This window comes from Pseudopodoces humilis, chromosome 12, assembly GCF_049639895.1.
Source record: "Pseudopodoces humilis isolate 2021_Gansu_Grassland_sample_001 chromosome 12, ASM4963989v1, whole genome shotgun sequence".
NCBI lineage: Eukaryota > Metazoa > Chordata > Aves > Passeriformes > Paridae > Pseudopodoces > Pseudopodoces humilis.
Window position 1 is genome coordinate 9845133 of NC_142211.1, and position 13795 is coordinate 9858927.

Consider the following 13795-nt stretch of genomic DNA (forward strand, 5'->3'; position numbering starts at 1 on the left):
CAAATTAGATTTATTATCTGTGTCATCATGTTGTCTTTGTCATCCTGTCTGCAAGGCACCCTCAGAGGAAACAAAGAACACTTTGCATTTTTAATAAAATGAAAAGGCGGAATTGTCACAGTGCAGCTAGTCTGTAGCTGCCAGATAAATTTGGCCATATCAGATACCTGAACTCGACCAGCCTAGAAGTAAAACAAGTCCCCGGACAAGGCAAGGATAGGTTGGATTCAAACTTAGACAGGGGATCCTCAACCAATCCCATCTAACCCAAAATGCAGATATATCACTGGTCAAGGAGCTGGGCAGTGTTAAGACCCAGACCAATCAGCTGTCTAAGCCAGGTAAATTCAAACACCCTATAATATGAACATGCTGTTTGTCTCATGATCATAGGACTTGAATTGTGAATCTGTCTCCAACCCACGATTGCACGTAACAAATACACAGTGTTGGATAATTATTAACATAATACAATTTAATTCATTGGCTATTTTCACCCAAAATCAAATCCTTTGAGGCACACACGGGACTTCTCCATCCTCCCTCATTACCCACCAAATGCATCTGGGTCCTTGAGCAAAAGCAATCCCATGGATGGGTTTGCCTTTGCCTGAGGTAGTAATAACCCAGACTGTTTTCTCCAGCATGATTTTAATGTGCACTACAAAAACTTCATCCCCTTCTACAGTACATAAAAGTTGATTTGGCAGGGCCAGCCTGATTGGCAGATCCTCTGGCACTGACTAACCAAGTGGCTTTGGCTAAATGTGTGTCACAGTGTTTGAAGGTCCCACCAGCCATTGCTTTCAGTGTAGTCTTTAACAGTCCATTACATTGTTCAATTTTTCCAGAGGTTGGTGCATGATAGGGAATGTGATACACCTACTCAGTGCCATGTTCTTTGGCCCAGGTCTCTATGAGGTTGTTTCAGAAATGAGTTCCATTGTCTGATTCAATTCTTTCTGGAGTAGTGTCGCCATAACACTTGCTTTTCAAGGCCTAGGACAGTGTTCTGGGTGGTGCCATGGGGTACAGGGTGTGTTCTTAGCCACCCTGTGGTTGCTTCCACCATTGTAAGCATACAGCTCTTGCCGTCATGGGTTTGGGGGAGTGGGATATAGTCAATCTGCTGGGCCTCCCTATACTTATATTTCAGCCATCATCCTCCATACCTCTGAGACTTTACCTGCTTGCCTCTGCTTGCTTGCAGCATGTTTCATATTCATGTATAACCTGTGCGATAGTGTCCATGGTTAAGTCCACCCCTCAATTGCCCATTGTCTTGGGGTGATTTTATGATGATACTTTATTCCCTAGCCATCTGCTTTATGCCCAGAGAAAGGCTGCTGTAGATTTTAGATGGACCCGGGGGGTGGGGGGTCTTGGGCTCCTGAGCAGTTTGGTTTAAACATTCTCTCTCTCCAGCGTGTTTTAGGCAGCAACACAGATTGTTACTTCGTTGACTTTGTTGGATTATTTTTTTTGCTTGCTCAGGCAAGAAGCTTCTTTTTTTCTTTCCCCACCTTTTTTCCCTGGACTCCAGTAGAGATCCTTCAGTTGGTTTTTGGGTTGTTTGGGTTTTTTTTTTCTCCCCTTGAACTGTTTCTGGCTTGTTGTTTTTTTCTTCCCAGTCCAGGGAGCCTGCGGGGGGGAGGGGGGGGAGGGGGGGCGTGGACTTCCTGGCCAGTCCAAAGCCTGGGAAAGACCAAGCCAGCAAAAGAAAGGACACTAAAACCCACCAGTTTTGCTTGCTGCAAGGAAGAGACTAACACCAGACAAGTTCCCATCTATTCTGCCTGAGTGTGAAATACAGGACTCCTTTAATATATGAATCACAGGACTCCCTTAAAACAAGCGCCTTTAGTATAAAGTATAGATTAATAAAACTTGTGTGTTGGCTGCTGTGCTTGACTGCAACTGCTTTTGCAAAACAAGAAGCCTAGCCCCAGCAGGGACTACGATGATAAGCAAATAGTAGATGCTATGCCTAACGCTAACTGCTCTTGGAGAAAAACAAAACCAAGTGGACTAAGATGATAAGGGAAAGGAATGTGAGCTAATGAGTTTGGCTAACCACTTTTTCTGCAGGACAAGGGCTTAACCCTTGTGGGCTAAGCGATAAGAAGGAAAACACATACTAACTGCCATTTTTATGACAAATAAAACTGTCGTGATAAATATATTACAGTGTTGGCTTTCACAATTGTTAGAGTGAATACTATGTGTTTTATAATGTTGACTTTTGTAAAAGAAATTTTGATAGAGTTTTTTTAATGCAAATATTGTGATACCAATGTTGGTGAAGAGTTGTTATAATGTTAACATTTAGCCAATGAAGGACTGAAAACCTGTTGAATGTATCGAAAAGTAACAAATGACTACAACTGGGACAACTGCACATGCTCTAAGATGGTGGGACAGAGGAGGAACTATGCTGAAATGCTTGAATATGTGTAACCATTTGTCAATATGTATTGGGCTGATGCAATACCCAGGATATATAAGAGGTGTTACTGTGTTAACTGGCATGTCTTTAGCTGCAGCTAAGCACCCAGCACTGTTAGTTTGACTTTATTGACTTTGTTCCCTATTGTCCCGTATTAAATTTTCTTTAAATTTTAACTGAGGAGTGGGCTCCATTTCTCACAACTGGGGACTCACCCGAGATGGACACCTTGTCTCTGTGGCCCTAGGAGACTTGAAGCGAGAGGTGTGCTCCGCTGATTTTGGTGGCTCAATCGGCTTCTTCTGGCGTCATCGGCAATTGCAGGCTGACACCCCATGGACAAGAAGGGACTCATAAAGCAAAAGAAAGGGGGAAGGATAAAGGCTTCCTAAGAAACCACGGTAATTTGCCTACAGTTCTTGTGCATGAAGACCCAGACAGGAAAAAGGACTGTAAGTACTGTGCAGGGGGCAGTGTACGGAGAATTGACTGCTGTGTGTGTGTGAGACGTGGACCGGACAGCCTGGATCTGCGAAGCGAATGCAGAGTTTTTCTATATCTCCACAAGGACACCAGACAGCAAAGAGACAAAGCAAAAGGCAAAGACTGAGTGATTCCCTGGGGTATCTGGAACAGGGTCCCAGGGAGAGGTTGGACCCCTAATATAGAGACAGTAGGGGGAGCATTTTCCTAGGCAATCCCTCAGGAAATAGGGAACAAGAGTGAGGGTCCCCAATCCCAAAATGAGTGTTAGACTGAGAGTTGGGGTCCATGAAGGCTAGGAAAATTCCTCCAGATGGGATGTGTGGAATTGAAGGTTAGGAAAATATCCTAAGGAGGCTATATCCAATAGCATCTGGGGTTGGCCAATAACATTTGAGATATTGATCAGATGCCCTAAATTAGAGCATTTTTACTTGATAAGTAATACCTGGGGATAAAGGTTAACAAGTGATTTGAAAATAAAGGTACCATATTGTTGATATATTTTATATATTAGTAAAGGCCTGTATGCACAAACCAGCCTTTGAAATAAGTCGTGATATTAAGGGCTAAAATCCTTGAAACTTGCCTGCAGAAGAGAGAGTAAAGCAAAACAATATTCTTGTGTGTAGGAGAAAAAATGTAAACTGTGTGTGCTAGCCAATAGTAGCTTGCTTTGTCCACAAACCCTGTAGAACCCTATAAAAGGTGTGTTAATAATAGAAATAAACAGAGTTCACAATTACTTCTGTGAAGACTGGTGAAAAGCTGGGCGGTTTCTCAATATTTGGCGCTCCAAATGGGACACCCTGCGGGCAGGGGGGCTTCAGTGGATCCACGCACGGTGGGACGGAGCCTTGGACCGAGGTTGGTGGAGCGGATCTGAGAGCAGATAGATGCTGCCTTGGATCGGTACCAGATAGGCAGCCTGAACGCGGTGAGACGCGGAGCGGTAGGATGTGGAAATTCAGGCTGCTGGGGGGGACTGAGAGGCGAGGGCATAGTAGAAGGGTCGCAACCTTCCCCTTTGCCGTGGGCCGTTAGCATGGATGTGGAATTTGCGGCGGCAGATAAACTGCTTCTCTGCATCCTCGTTAAACGAGGTGGAGCAGCCCAGGAAAAGGACCTGGATATGCTCATTATATGGGCTAATTGTCATGGGCATTTGCAGTGCTCACACTGCTTTTTGCGGTGCAAGAACGGACTGATATATCGGCTCTGATATGGGAAACGGCAATTACGGAAAAGAGCAAGGACACTGTGTCTCTCGGTCGAACTTGGCAGATTGTAATTAATACCTTAAAAAAAAACCAGAAAAGCGAGATATGCTGAGGCTGTGAGCCCCGTAATTCTACCTGCGTCACAGCGGCAGATGCCTTTATCTCCCACTGCAGGGCAAGCTCTCCTATCTATGCTGCCCATGGAGAGAGGGAGGGAGAGTCAAAGAGAAGAAAATAATGAGAAAGAAATTCCACAGCGAACGCTGAAACAAATAACAGAATCTGTTCAGTTATGGCAGGATGTGATACATCCAGAAATATTTGCTTCATTTTTGGAGTTGCTTTTAACATTACAATCTTATTTAAGTTCCATCTTTACCACCCTGGAAGAAAAGAAGCCAAATTTAGATTGGTTTCCACCCGAACCAGGGGGACATGGGGGAGCACAGAGGTGGGCACGGAGAACAAAGGCACCCTCGGGGTAGAAGCAGTGCAAGAAAAGTTCCAAGGCCACGCTGATAAGCTGCAATGATCGCCGCTGGCCGTGAGAGACTTTTCGTGTAACATCGCCTGCTTTTGTAAAATCGTGCCCTTTTTTCCTCTATCTGCGAACAACAAGAGAGATTGAGAGAAAAAACTGCATTTGTTAAAGTTAACTTTGTGAGGTTTTTTTTTCTTTCTCTCCGTTTTTCCTTGCTGCGAGAGTATGTAGAGAATGTGAAGAAAGATAAGAGCAGAGCTACAGCAGCAGCAGGGCGGGCAGTTCACCCCCCCGCTTCCTCTCTAAGACAAAGCACCCGGATAATACCCAGTTTGTTAAAAAGTCATGATTTATTGCGTTTTCAAAATGTTTTTATATACCCTTTTAGAGTTAATTTTGTGTTTTAAGTAATAATGAGTTTATGCAATTGCAGTTTTTAGGATTTTACTAGAGAAGTTATTGTGATTCTTTGAACGATTTAAAAAAAAAAAAAAAAAAGAGAAAAAGTGTTTAACAGAAGTTGCCTTGCAATAATTAGTTTTAGAACCTAAGGTTAAAATATGGTGTGATTTACAGCTTCTAAGAAAACCTTCCAATTAATGTTATCTACAGAAGAGATTTGTGGTGTAAAAAATAATTAGTTAAGAGAACTTTACTGTACAGGACAAAGTTAAGTTAAAGTATATATTATATATCTGCTTTTTTTTTCCACAGTTTTAATAAGGTAATTTCAATGTGAGTTCTTTTGTTATATAAAACACATATAACTGCATATATACCAATTTGGATTTTGGATTTTAGTTTAAGAATTGAACTTGATGCTTCTGAAAAGTGCTACAAAAGCTGGATGGCAACCTGCCAAATCCCATGTTGTTGTGGTTTTTCCCTAGAAAAACTACACTTTAAAATCCTAACCAATTTAAGCATAGAGTAGGCAAATTCCTGTTATGAATAAGTATTTTTAGTAACATTTGCAGTTATTGTGGGTTATTCTTAAAGCTAGATGACATAGAATTGTGATGTATTTGTTACATTTTTATAATCTTTATAGTGAATCCATGTTACTGTTATATTGTGTTTGAAAGGTATATATCAAACTTTTAGCTGTCTTTTTGTAGTAACAGAATAAGATTAAGTTATGTTTTCATTTAATATAGATTAAGTGTTAATAGAATTAAGGATAGTCAAGTTTTATAATGATTAGGCTTGAATGTTTTTAAGTTAAGTTTTCTAACTTAGATATTCTTTTAAGGTTAAGTTTGTTATTTCCTTTTGTTATAAATAATTATTGTTAGGTTTAAATATTGTTTAATTTAAATTGTTTTATGTTTTATTGGTGACACTTGTCTAAACTGCAAAGTATAGTTATTTTCCTACAGAGATGAAGACAGCCACAACTGAAACAGCAGTGATGGAACACTGGTGAACACCTGCTTGTGGATAGAAGTGAATGCAGTCTGTGACACCCTTGACTTCATCGGGAGTTCTACTGGTTGTTGCAATCTCTGCAGTTTTTGTTTGTTATAGCTTTCTTATTTTTCAGTGTTTCCAGAATTTTAAGAAGATGTATCATTGTTGAAGATCAGCTGCCATAGGAGAGGCTTCAGATTAAACCAACTGCTGCATGGTTTAATTGGTCTGGTACTAAGGCTTCTGATCATTTGCTTTGTACAAATGCATTTTAACAGTTTGCTGTGCTGTAAGCATCTCCTTGCTGCTACTATTGAGAACTTTGTTTTAGAAATGAGTTAAGAGGCATCTTTCCAGTTTAAAGCCAGGCCCTGGCCAAGCCTTGACTTTACCTGGATGGAATGTTTGTCAACAGATCCAGATGTTTTCTGTACCGAAAGAGTATTTGAGTCAGTTTTTGACTCAACAATTTGACCCTATTAATATGACAGCTGGATCAATTTTGAAGTGGGCTTGGAGAATCATTTCCAGAGGTGATTATCCAGTCCTTCACTGATTTTTTTGTTTGTTTGTTTGCTAGCTATGGGATGGTGGTGCAGTGTTTTAGTAATTAATAGTAGTTTTATATTACATATGTTATTAATAATGTTTATGATTTAATTGATTTTTAACTGGTATAAGTTCTTATTAATTGTGTATATGGTTTTGTGTTGATGTTGATGTTTATAACAGAAGTACATCTCATTTTTATTTTTTTTTAAGAAAACGGGGGAAATGGATGCCCTAAAAGCATTTAATTAGTGTAATTCATTAACTTCAAGGATAGAAGTGTCTGTGTTTTGTTGGCAGGCTCAAAAAGGTCACCTGTCCATCTGACCAGACTGTGTGCCTCTGAACACACGAGATCCAGTGAACAGAGAAGTCACCACACAGCCTTGGTATTTCAGACATGGATCAGAAGTGGACCTGTCAGGACACAGTTGTGTCTGAATACTACACAGACAGTTTACCAACAGAAATTTTATGTTGTTATTATGATGTTGTGTCTCTACCAATTTTTCAGGTATCCTTTGTTTTAAGATTTAGAAGGATCTGAAGAACAACTTGAACATCAAAGCCCTCAGTCACCGATCAACTGCCAGCTGACATCACGGGAGCAGTGAACGTTCCAGGACTGAATCGTGTTAGAGAAATTCTGTAGAAGATCTAGGAAAAGTGTAGAGACTCCATTTAACTGTATATAAAGCAAATTGTAGTTGTGTGTTTACCCTTTTAGCAAATTGCTTTCACGCTTAGACTACATATATACCAGAGCATGTGTGTTAAAAGTAGTTAGATAATAGTTTAAGATAAAGAGTTTAGACTGTGTAGTAATTGTTATGTTAGTATAAAGTATAAGTATTCCCCCTTCAAGAGGTAGTGTAAGCATCTTTGAAAGTTCATTTAACGATTGAAGTTTTAGCTGTGAGTTTGTAAGTATGGTGTCATTTACATGGGACCAACTGCTTATGGTAATTGTGATGTGTATAGTCCTGACCAACTGTCTGCTAACTAACATCCAAAAGCGACAGAACATATGGGTCACTCTGGCACATTGAACTGGCCAAAGGTCAATGTGTTTGAGCCTAGCCACCCCTGGAGATCCTTTCGCACCTGTCTCATGGGAGTCCCTAAATGGGATCCTCCAGCATTTAAAGGTTTAATTAGTAATGAGACTTGACTGAATCGATTGGCAATGTTGCAAGAGTGCAGTCACACCGTTGGCTTCACATTAAGACAACTTGAAGCCTGTTGGCAAGCAAAAATTACCCAAGTTCTCAATGTTACAACCCTCAGAAGAATTAGATTTGTTAAGTTCCACCAATACCTCAGGTGGATGGATAATGTTTGAACCCCTGACAAAAAGTCATTCTAACAAAGTAATGTGGCACTGAGCTGCAGTCAGCCCTATAGCTGATCTCGTTACTACCATTGAAAGTAAAGCCTTTATTCGTGGTGCAATCTCACAGGACAATTACCAAAGTGATTACCTAGTTCCATATTCCTAATCTGTGGAGATAGAGCATGGAATTAGATTCCTGCTAGTCCACATAGAAGACCCTGTTATCTTGGGAAACTTGCTTTGTTCCACCCAAGCTTACATCAATTGTTGAATATAGCTAGCAAAATGAAGAACATCAAACAGTCAAAGAGAAGCCTGAATGAATTAAGGCCTAGCAACTCTAAAAAGGCTTGCTTGTTAGACTAAGGAAGAATTGAACTTAACATCCAAAATGTTAAGTGAGCTTTCAGCCGATGTGAGTAGCGTACATCGTGCAGTATTACAAAATCGAGGTGCAGCTGACTTTTTGCTCTTAGCACATGGACATGGTTGTGAGGAATTTGAAGGCATGTGCTGCTTGAATCTTACTGATCATTCAGCTTCCATCCATAAGCAACTGCAACAGCTACAGGTTGGGTTACATGCCCTGAAAGAAGATAGTGACCCCATTAGAAGTTGGTTTGCCAGCTGGGGCATCACCGGATGTTTGAGGTCTCTTGTGCTAGAAGGGGGACGGACTTTACTTATAATGTTAATTGAGATGACAGTCTAAGTTGTATGTTATCTCATCCAAAGCCTGGTTTGTGCAAAAAGAGAAAGGGGGAATTGTTGATATATTTTATATATTAGTAAAGGCCTGTATGCACAAACCAGCCTTTGAAATAAGTCGTGATATTAAGGGCTAAAATCCTTGAAACTTGCCTGCAGAAGAGAGAGTAAAGCAAAACAATATTCTTGTGTGCAGGAGAAAAAATGTAAACTGTGTCTGTTAGCCAATAGTAGCTTGCTCTGCCTGCAAACCCTTTAGAACCCTATAAAAGGTGTGTTAATAATAGAAATAAACAGCGTTCACAATTACTTCTGTGAAGACTGGTGAATAGCTGGGCGGTTTCTCAATACCATATTGTTTTGTTGTCATTCTGTTATTATAGTGGAGGGAGTGAGTGAGAGACATGACATGGACACAGGGCGAGTGTGGGGTGAGTGGAAGGCCCTGTCTGCATTTCCGTGGCCCGGCGATGGGAGTGGTCAGAGAGGGGCAGAGCGAGTGACTGTGAGTGAATGAGTGTAGGTTATGTCAATTGTTGGTCTGGATTTCAGCCTTGTTTTCTGAAAGGAGATGGATTGTGTTGCTAGAGAGGAAAGATTTTCTGTGCTTAGTGTGGGAAAGAACTGTGAGGAGTGGGTGGTGCCCAAGCTGCTGGAGGAGTGAATTAGAGCAAAGGAATAGGGATCAGGGATGAGCAGGTCAGGTCCCAGGAAGATGGGACAAGGAACAAGTAAGTCACGTACGAGGAAGAAGGGAAGCAAAAGGGCACTGGCAGACATACCCCAGGACAGTCCCCTAGGAATTAAATTAGCTAACTGGGATAGTAATCCATGTACAAAAGGAAAAGATAAAGTCAAAATGATTCAGTATTGCATGATAGAGTGGATGAAAAAGGAAATAAGACCTGATTATCTCTATTGGCCTAGGTATGGGTCTTTTGAGGGTTGGTTTTGTCAAACTCTAAACATATTTCTAACTGCAAAAAAACCTTTCAGTCCTGAGGAAAGTGAATATGCCTCCTGCTGGACAGGAGAAATTTAGCCCCTGCAGGTAAATATTTTTAAGGTATCAGAAACCTTAGAGACAGAGCAAGCAGAAGAAAAGAACGAAAAGAGGTGGGTACCACTAGAGGCATTACCCCCTTCGTACCCTCCCACTGCTCAAGCGGCCCCTGCTGCTTCAGCGGCCCCCACTGCTTCACTGGCTCCCCCTCCCATCGGTGGAGGACAATACCAAAACACTAGGGGAAGTTCAGTAAAAACCTGAGGGCTGCTCAATAAGTCTTCCCCTGCCACCACCCCACAGCAAGGAAAAAAAGTCTTTACTAAGGTCATGATGATTGGGGAACAGAAAGGCTGGTTTGATTTGGAAAGAGATCAAGAACACAGCTTATTTCCTTTAAGGGAAGTACCAATGGGAGGGGCTCAAGGGGGGATAGGATTTGTGAATGCTCCTTTGACCTCTTTGGAAGTCAGAAATTTTAAAATGGAAATTAAAGGGTTATTAGAAGATCCCATAGGTTTAGCTGAGCAATTAGACCAATTTTTAGGCCCCAACATTTTTACTTGGGAAGAAATGCAGTCCATGTATTGGTTAAAAAAACAGGTGTCTGGTAGGGAGGGCAGGGGCCTCCCTTGGAATGAAAATGTACATCCCCTCCCTCCAAATTACTATAATTTTGAAATCAAGGGGCTCTCAGTCAGAGATCTGGGGATAGGAATTACAGTTCTTTACTAGTATGTATAAGAATGTGCGGCGGTTTGGCATTTAAGAAAAAAACTAGAAAACACCCACGGATGTGATGGCTCTGAGAGGGGCTGCTGGGAGTTTCTTCTCTGCTTGAGATCAGGCCAATAGCTAGCCAGTTCTCAGAACTGACAGCATTTTTCACCACTGAAAAGTGAGATCACCTTTGTGAATACCACCTTTTAAACCTAAACCCAGGAGCTTCTGGCTCTCTTTGTTTCTGGCCTTGAAAAGTAACAGAGCTCTGTCGCTAGAGGACACAACGTAGAGAGCAAGAGTTCAATCATGCAGCAGCCAGAGGTTTACTTCATGAGGCAAAAGCCTTTATTTTGGGGTTTTCAACCCATTTTATAAGGCGTTCCGATACAGGTTAACCTGATTGGTACAAGGAACGACACTTCCCTCATTCCATTGGTGGGACAAGAGAAAAACACTCTCAGAACGTGTCTTTGTTTTGGGAAAGTAAAACGTTGTTTTCCCTTGTTTTCACAACAGTCCTTGAGAGAGAAAAAAGTTCCCAAAAGACTTTCCCTTGGAAACAGATCAGCCCCTGAGAGCTTGAAACTCTCTCAGGTTCAGAAAATCATGTCCACAGAGCTCTAGTGCAGCTGTCCCCGCCCCCGTCATGGCCTGTCCAGCCTGGGAGGAAGGGGCTGAGCTGGACTCCAGCAGCTCCCAGGCAGGCAATGGAGAATGCGGGGCTTCCCCTGGCCCCAGACCAGGCTGGGCTCCGTTGTGGCTCCTGTCCCTAGGCTGGGCTGGGCCACAGCTGCTCACCCCCATGGCCCACACAGTCGGCTCCAGGCCGAAAACCGTCTGCTGCTTTCCAGTGCTGCCGAACTGAAATCTTACACCATGAATACCTGCTGTGGCTTGGGTCAGATTTTAACCCTTTCATTACCTAGATGAGACCTGTAGATTTAATCTCCTCTCCAGAGAGAGAAAAGTGGGAGCAATCAACATGTAAAGAGAGAACATGAACCATCAGAGACAGTAAAAGAAAGAGTAGAGCCTCAGATGGAAGGAGAATGAGAAGATGCTTTAATAAGCTGAAATATTCTTTTGGTAAGGCCATGGAGATGAACAATAATGTTCGGAAAACTCCTTTAATTCATGAAAGAGTATTAGGGGGAATGAAGTATTCAAACTGTAAACCTGAGCAAAGGTATCCATTGATGAAGTCAAGCAAATGGTGAGGTAACTGTGATCCCATGAGATACTTGAACAGAGAGAGAGAAGTAAGAGTTGATGAAAACTCTTGGCCCCCAGGGAGAAAAAGAGAAAACCTCTGTTCCCAGAGATGGTCACAGAGACAGGTGAAGAGAACCTTTGCCTTTGAATAACTCATCCTTAAAATAATACCCCTTGAGTTCATGGCCCATGAACACACCTCAGGGTGGTGTGAAAATGAGAGGAGAGCATGATGGCAACATTTTTTTTCCTGGGTGGCTGTCAATCATGAAAAATGAAAAGCCATGAGAAAACTGTTTTCTTGTGGAGAACTCTCCATGGAATGACAAGAGAGAACTCCTCTCTCTACGAAGACCGATGAAAAGACTATTATATAGTTGGTACTGCTTTAACATCCCAGGTTTTGTCTCTATGTTGTCAGTTGAGCAAGGGAAAGGTTGGGTGGTGGGGAAGAAAAGTTTCTGGAGGATTTATTCTGGTTTCTTTTTCTTGTAGTTCTATTAATAAACTTTCTTTATTCCTTTTAAATTTTAAGCCTGTTTTGCCCTTCCTTTAATCCATATCTCCTGGCAAAAAAATAAGTAAGTATTCTGCTGATTTTTAGCTAGTGCTTAAAAACCACCACACAAGGCAAACAACAACTACAGCACTAACAACAAAACAGAACTAGGGACCCCATGACAGCCTTCTCAGCTGAGACGGGAAAGGATGGAAGAGAGGCTTTGCTTCACAAACTCCCTCAGGCAGTCAGTCCTGGTGCTCATGCAGGACTTAGTGGAACAGCCAGCTGGAACGGCAGGAAGGAGCAGAGATCCCAGGCCAGTGGATGAGGTGTATCAGCAGCTCTGTGGCAGTGGCTGGCACTGCCGCATGTCCCAGCAGGACAGGGGGTGCGAGGCCCACAAAAAAAAAGGAACAAGAAGACGAAGAAGATGAAGAAGATGAAGAAGATGAAGAAGACGATGAAGAAGAAGAAGACGAAGAAGATGAAGAAGATGAAGAAGACGATGAAGACGAAGAAGACGAAGAAGAAGATGAAGAAGATGAAGATGAAGATGAAGATGAAGATGAAGAAGACGAAGACGAAGACGAAGAAGAAAAAGAAGAAGAAGAAGAAGAAGAAGAAGAAGAAGAAGAAGAAGAAGAAGAAGAAGAAGAAGAAGAAGAAGAAGAAGCTCCATCTGTGTTATGGCAAATTCCTTTCTCCAAGTAACAACCTCTCCAAGTGTCTGTCCTGCTCTGAAGCCAAAGAAAACCAGTCCCTCACCGCAGCTGTCCCGGCCCTCCCTTTTACCTGCCCCCCTTCCCCCCTGGGCCCAGCCAAGCTCTTTATCTTTCTCAAGCACCCACTAAGTATCAGCAATCAGGTTTCCCTGCAACTAATGGGAAAAAAATCATAGGTGAGAAGGGACAAAAGGAAGGACACCTAACCCCCAACAATCATTGACTTTGATCTGAGCTCCTTCAGGGGTAAACTTAATTGTATCCTGTAATTTCTCCAACAAATACCTTCCTATGAGGGCTTTTGGGGCCCATGGCATATAAAAGAACTGATGGATTCCTACTATTTTTCCTAATTTATAAGACAGTGGTTTTAAAAAGTATACCTTCTGCCACTGACCTGTGGCTCCAATAAAATTCACAACTTTACCAGGATCAATTTCTTTCAGTTTTACATTTAATATGGAACATATTGCACCTGTATTCACCAAACATTCTAATTTTCCCATATCTTCTCCCAGTTCTATTTTGACCAGAGGGTTTTCTGGGGGTATGCCCTCTGGTCAGCCTTAGCATTGATCCAGTTCCACAATCATCTTGGGTTTGAGTTGCAGGCAGTCTCTCCTCCAAAGCCCTTCTTTCTTACAACAGGCACATTGAGTGGTCGGGAGTTTAGGGTTAGGTCTCTGCCAAATTAAAACCACATTTCCACTGCAATTCAGGGTGATCCTTCAAATAAAAAAACATATTCAAGTACACAACCTCATCCCATTTGCCTTCTCTTTGCAAAAATGTTAATTGCAATAACGTATTTTTACTCAGGGTTCCATTTATTGGCCACTTCTCCCTGTCCTCTACTTTATAAAGGGGCCACCATTGATTACAATATTTAATGAGGGTTTTCTTATTCTCTGTTCCCCCTGAGGCCCCTCTTATATTTTTCCATTGTTTCCATATGCATCCCAGGGGGATCTGATCTATTGGCTTGCTTCCCAATGTCCCCATC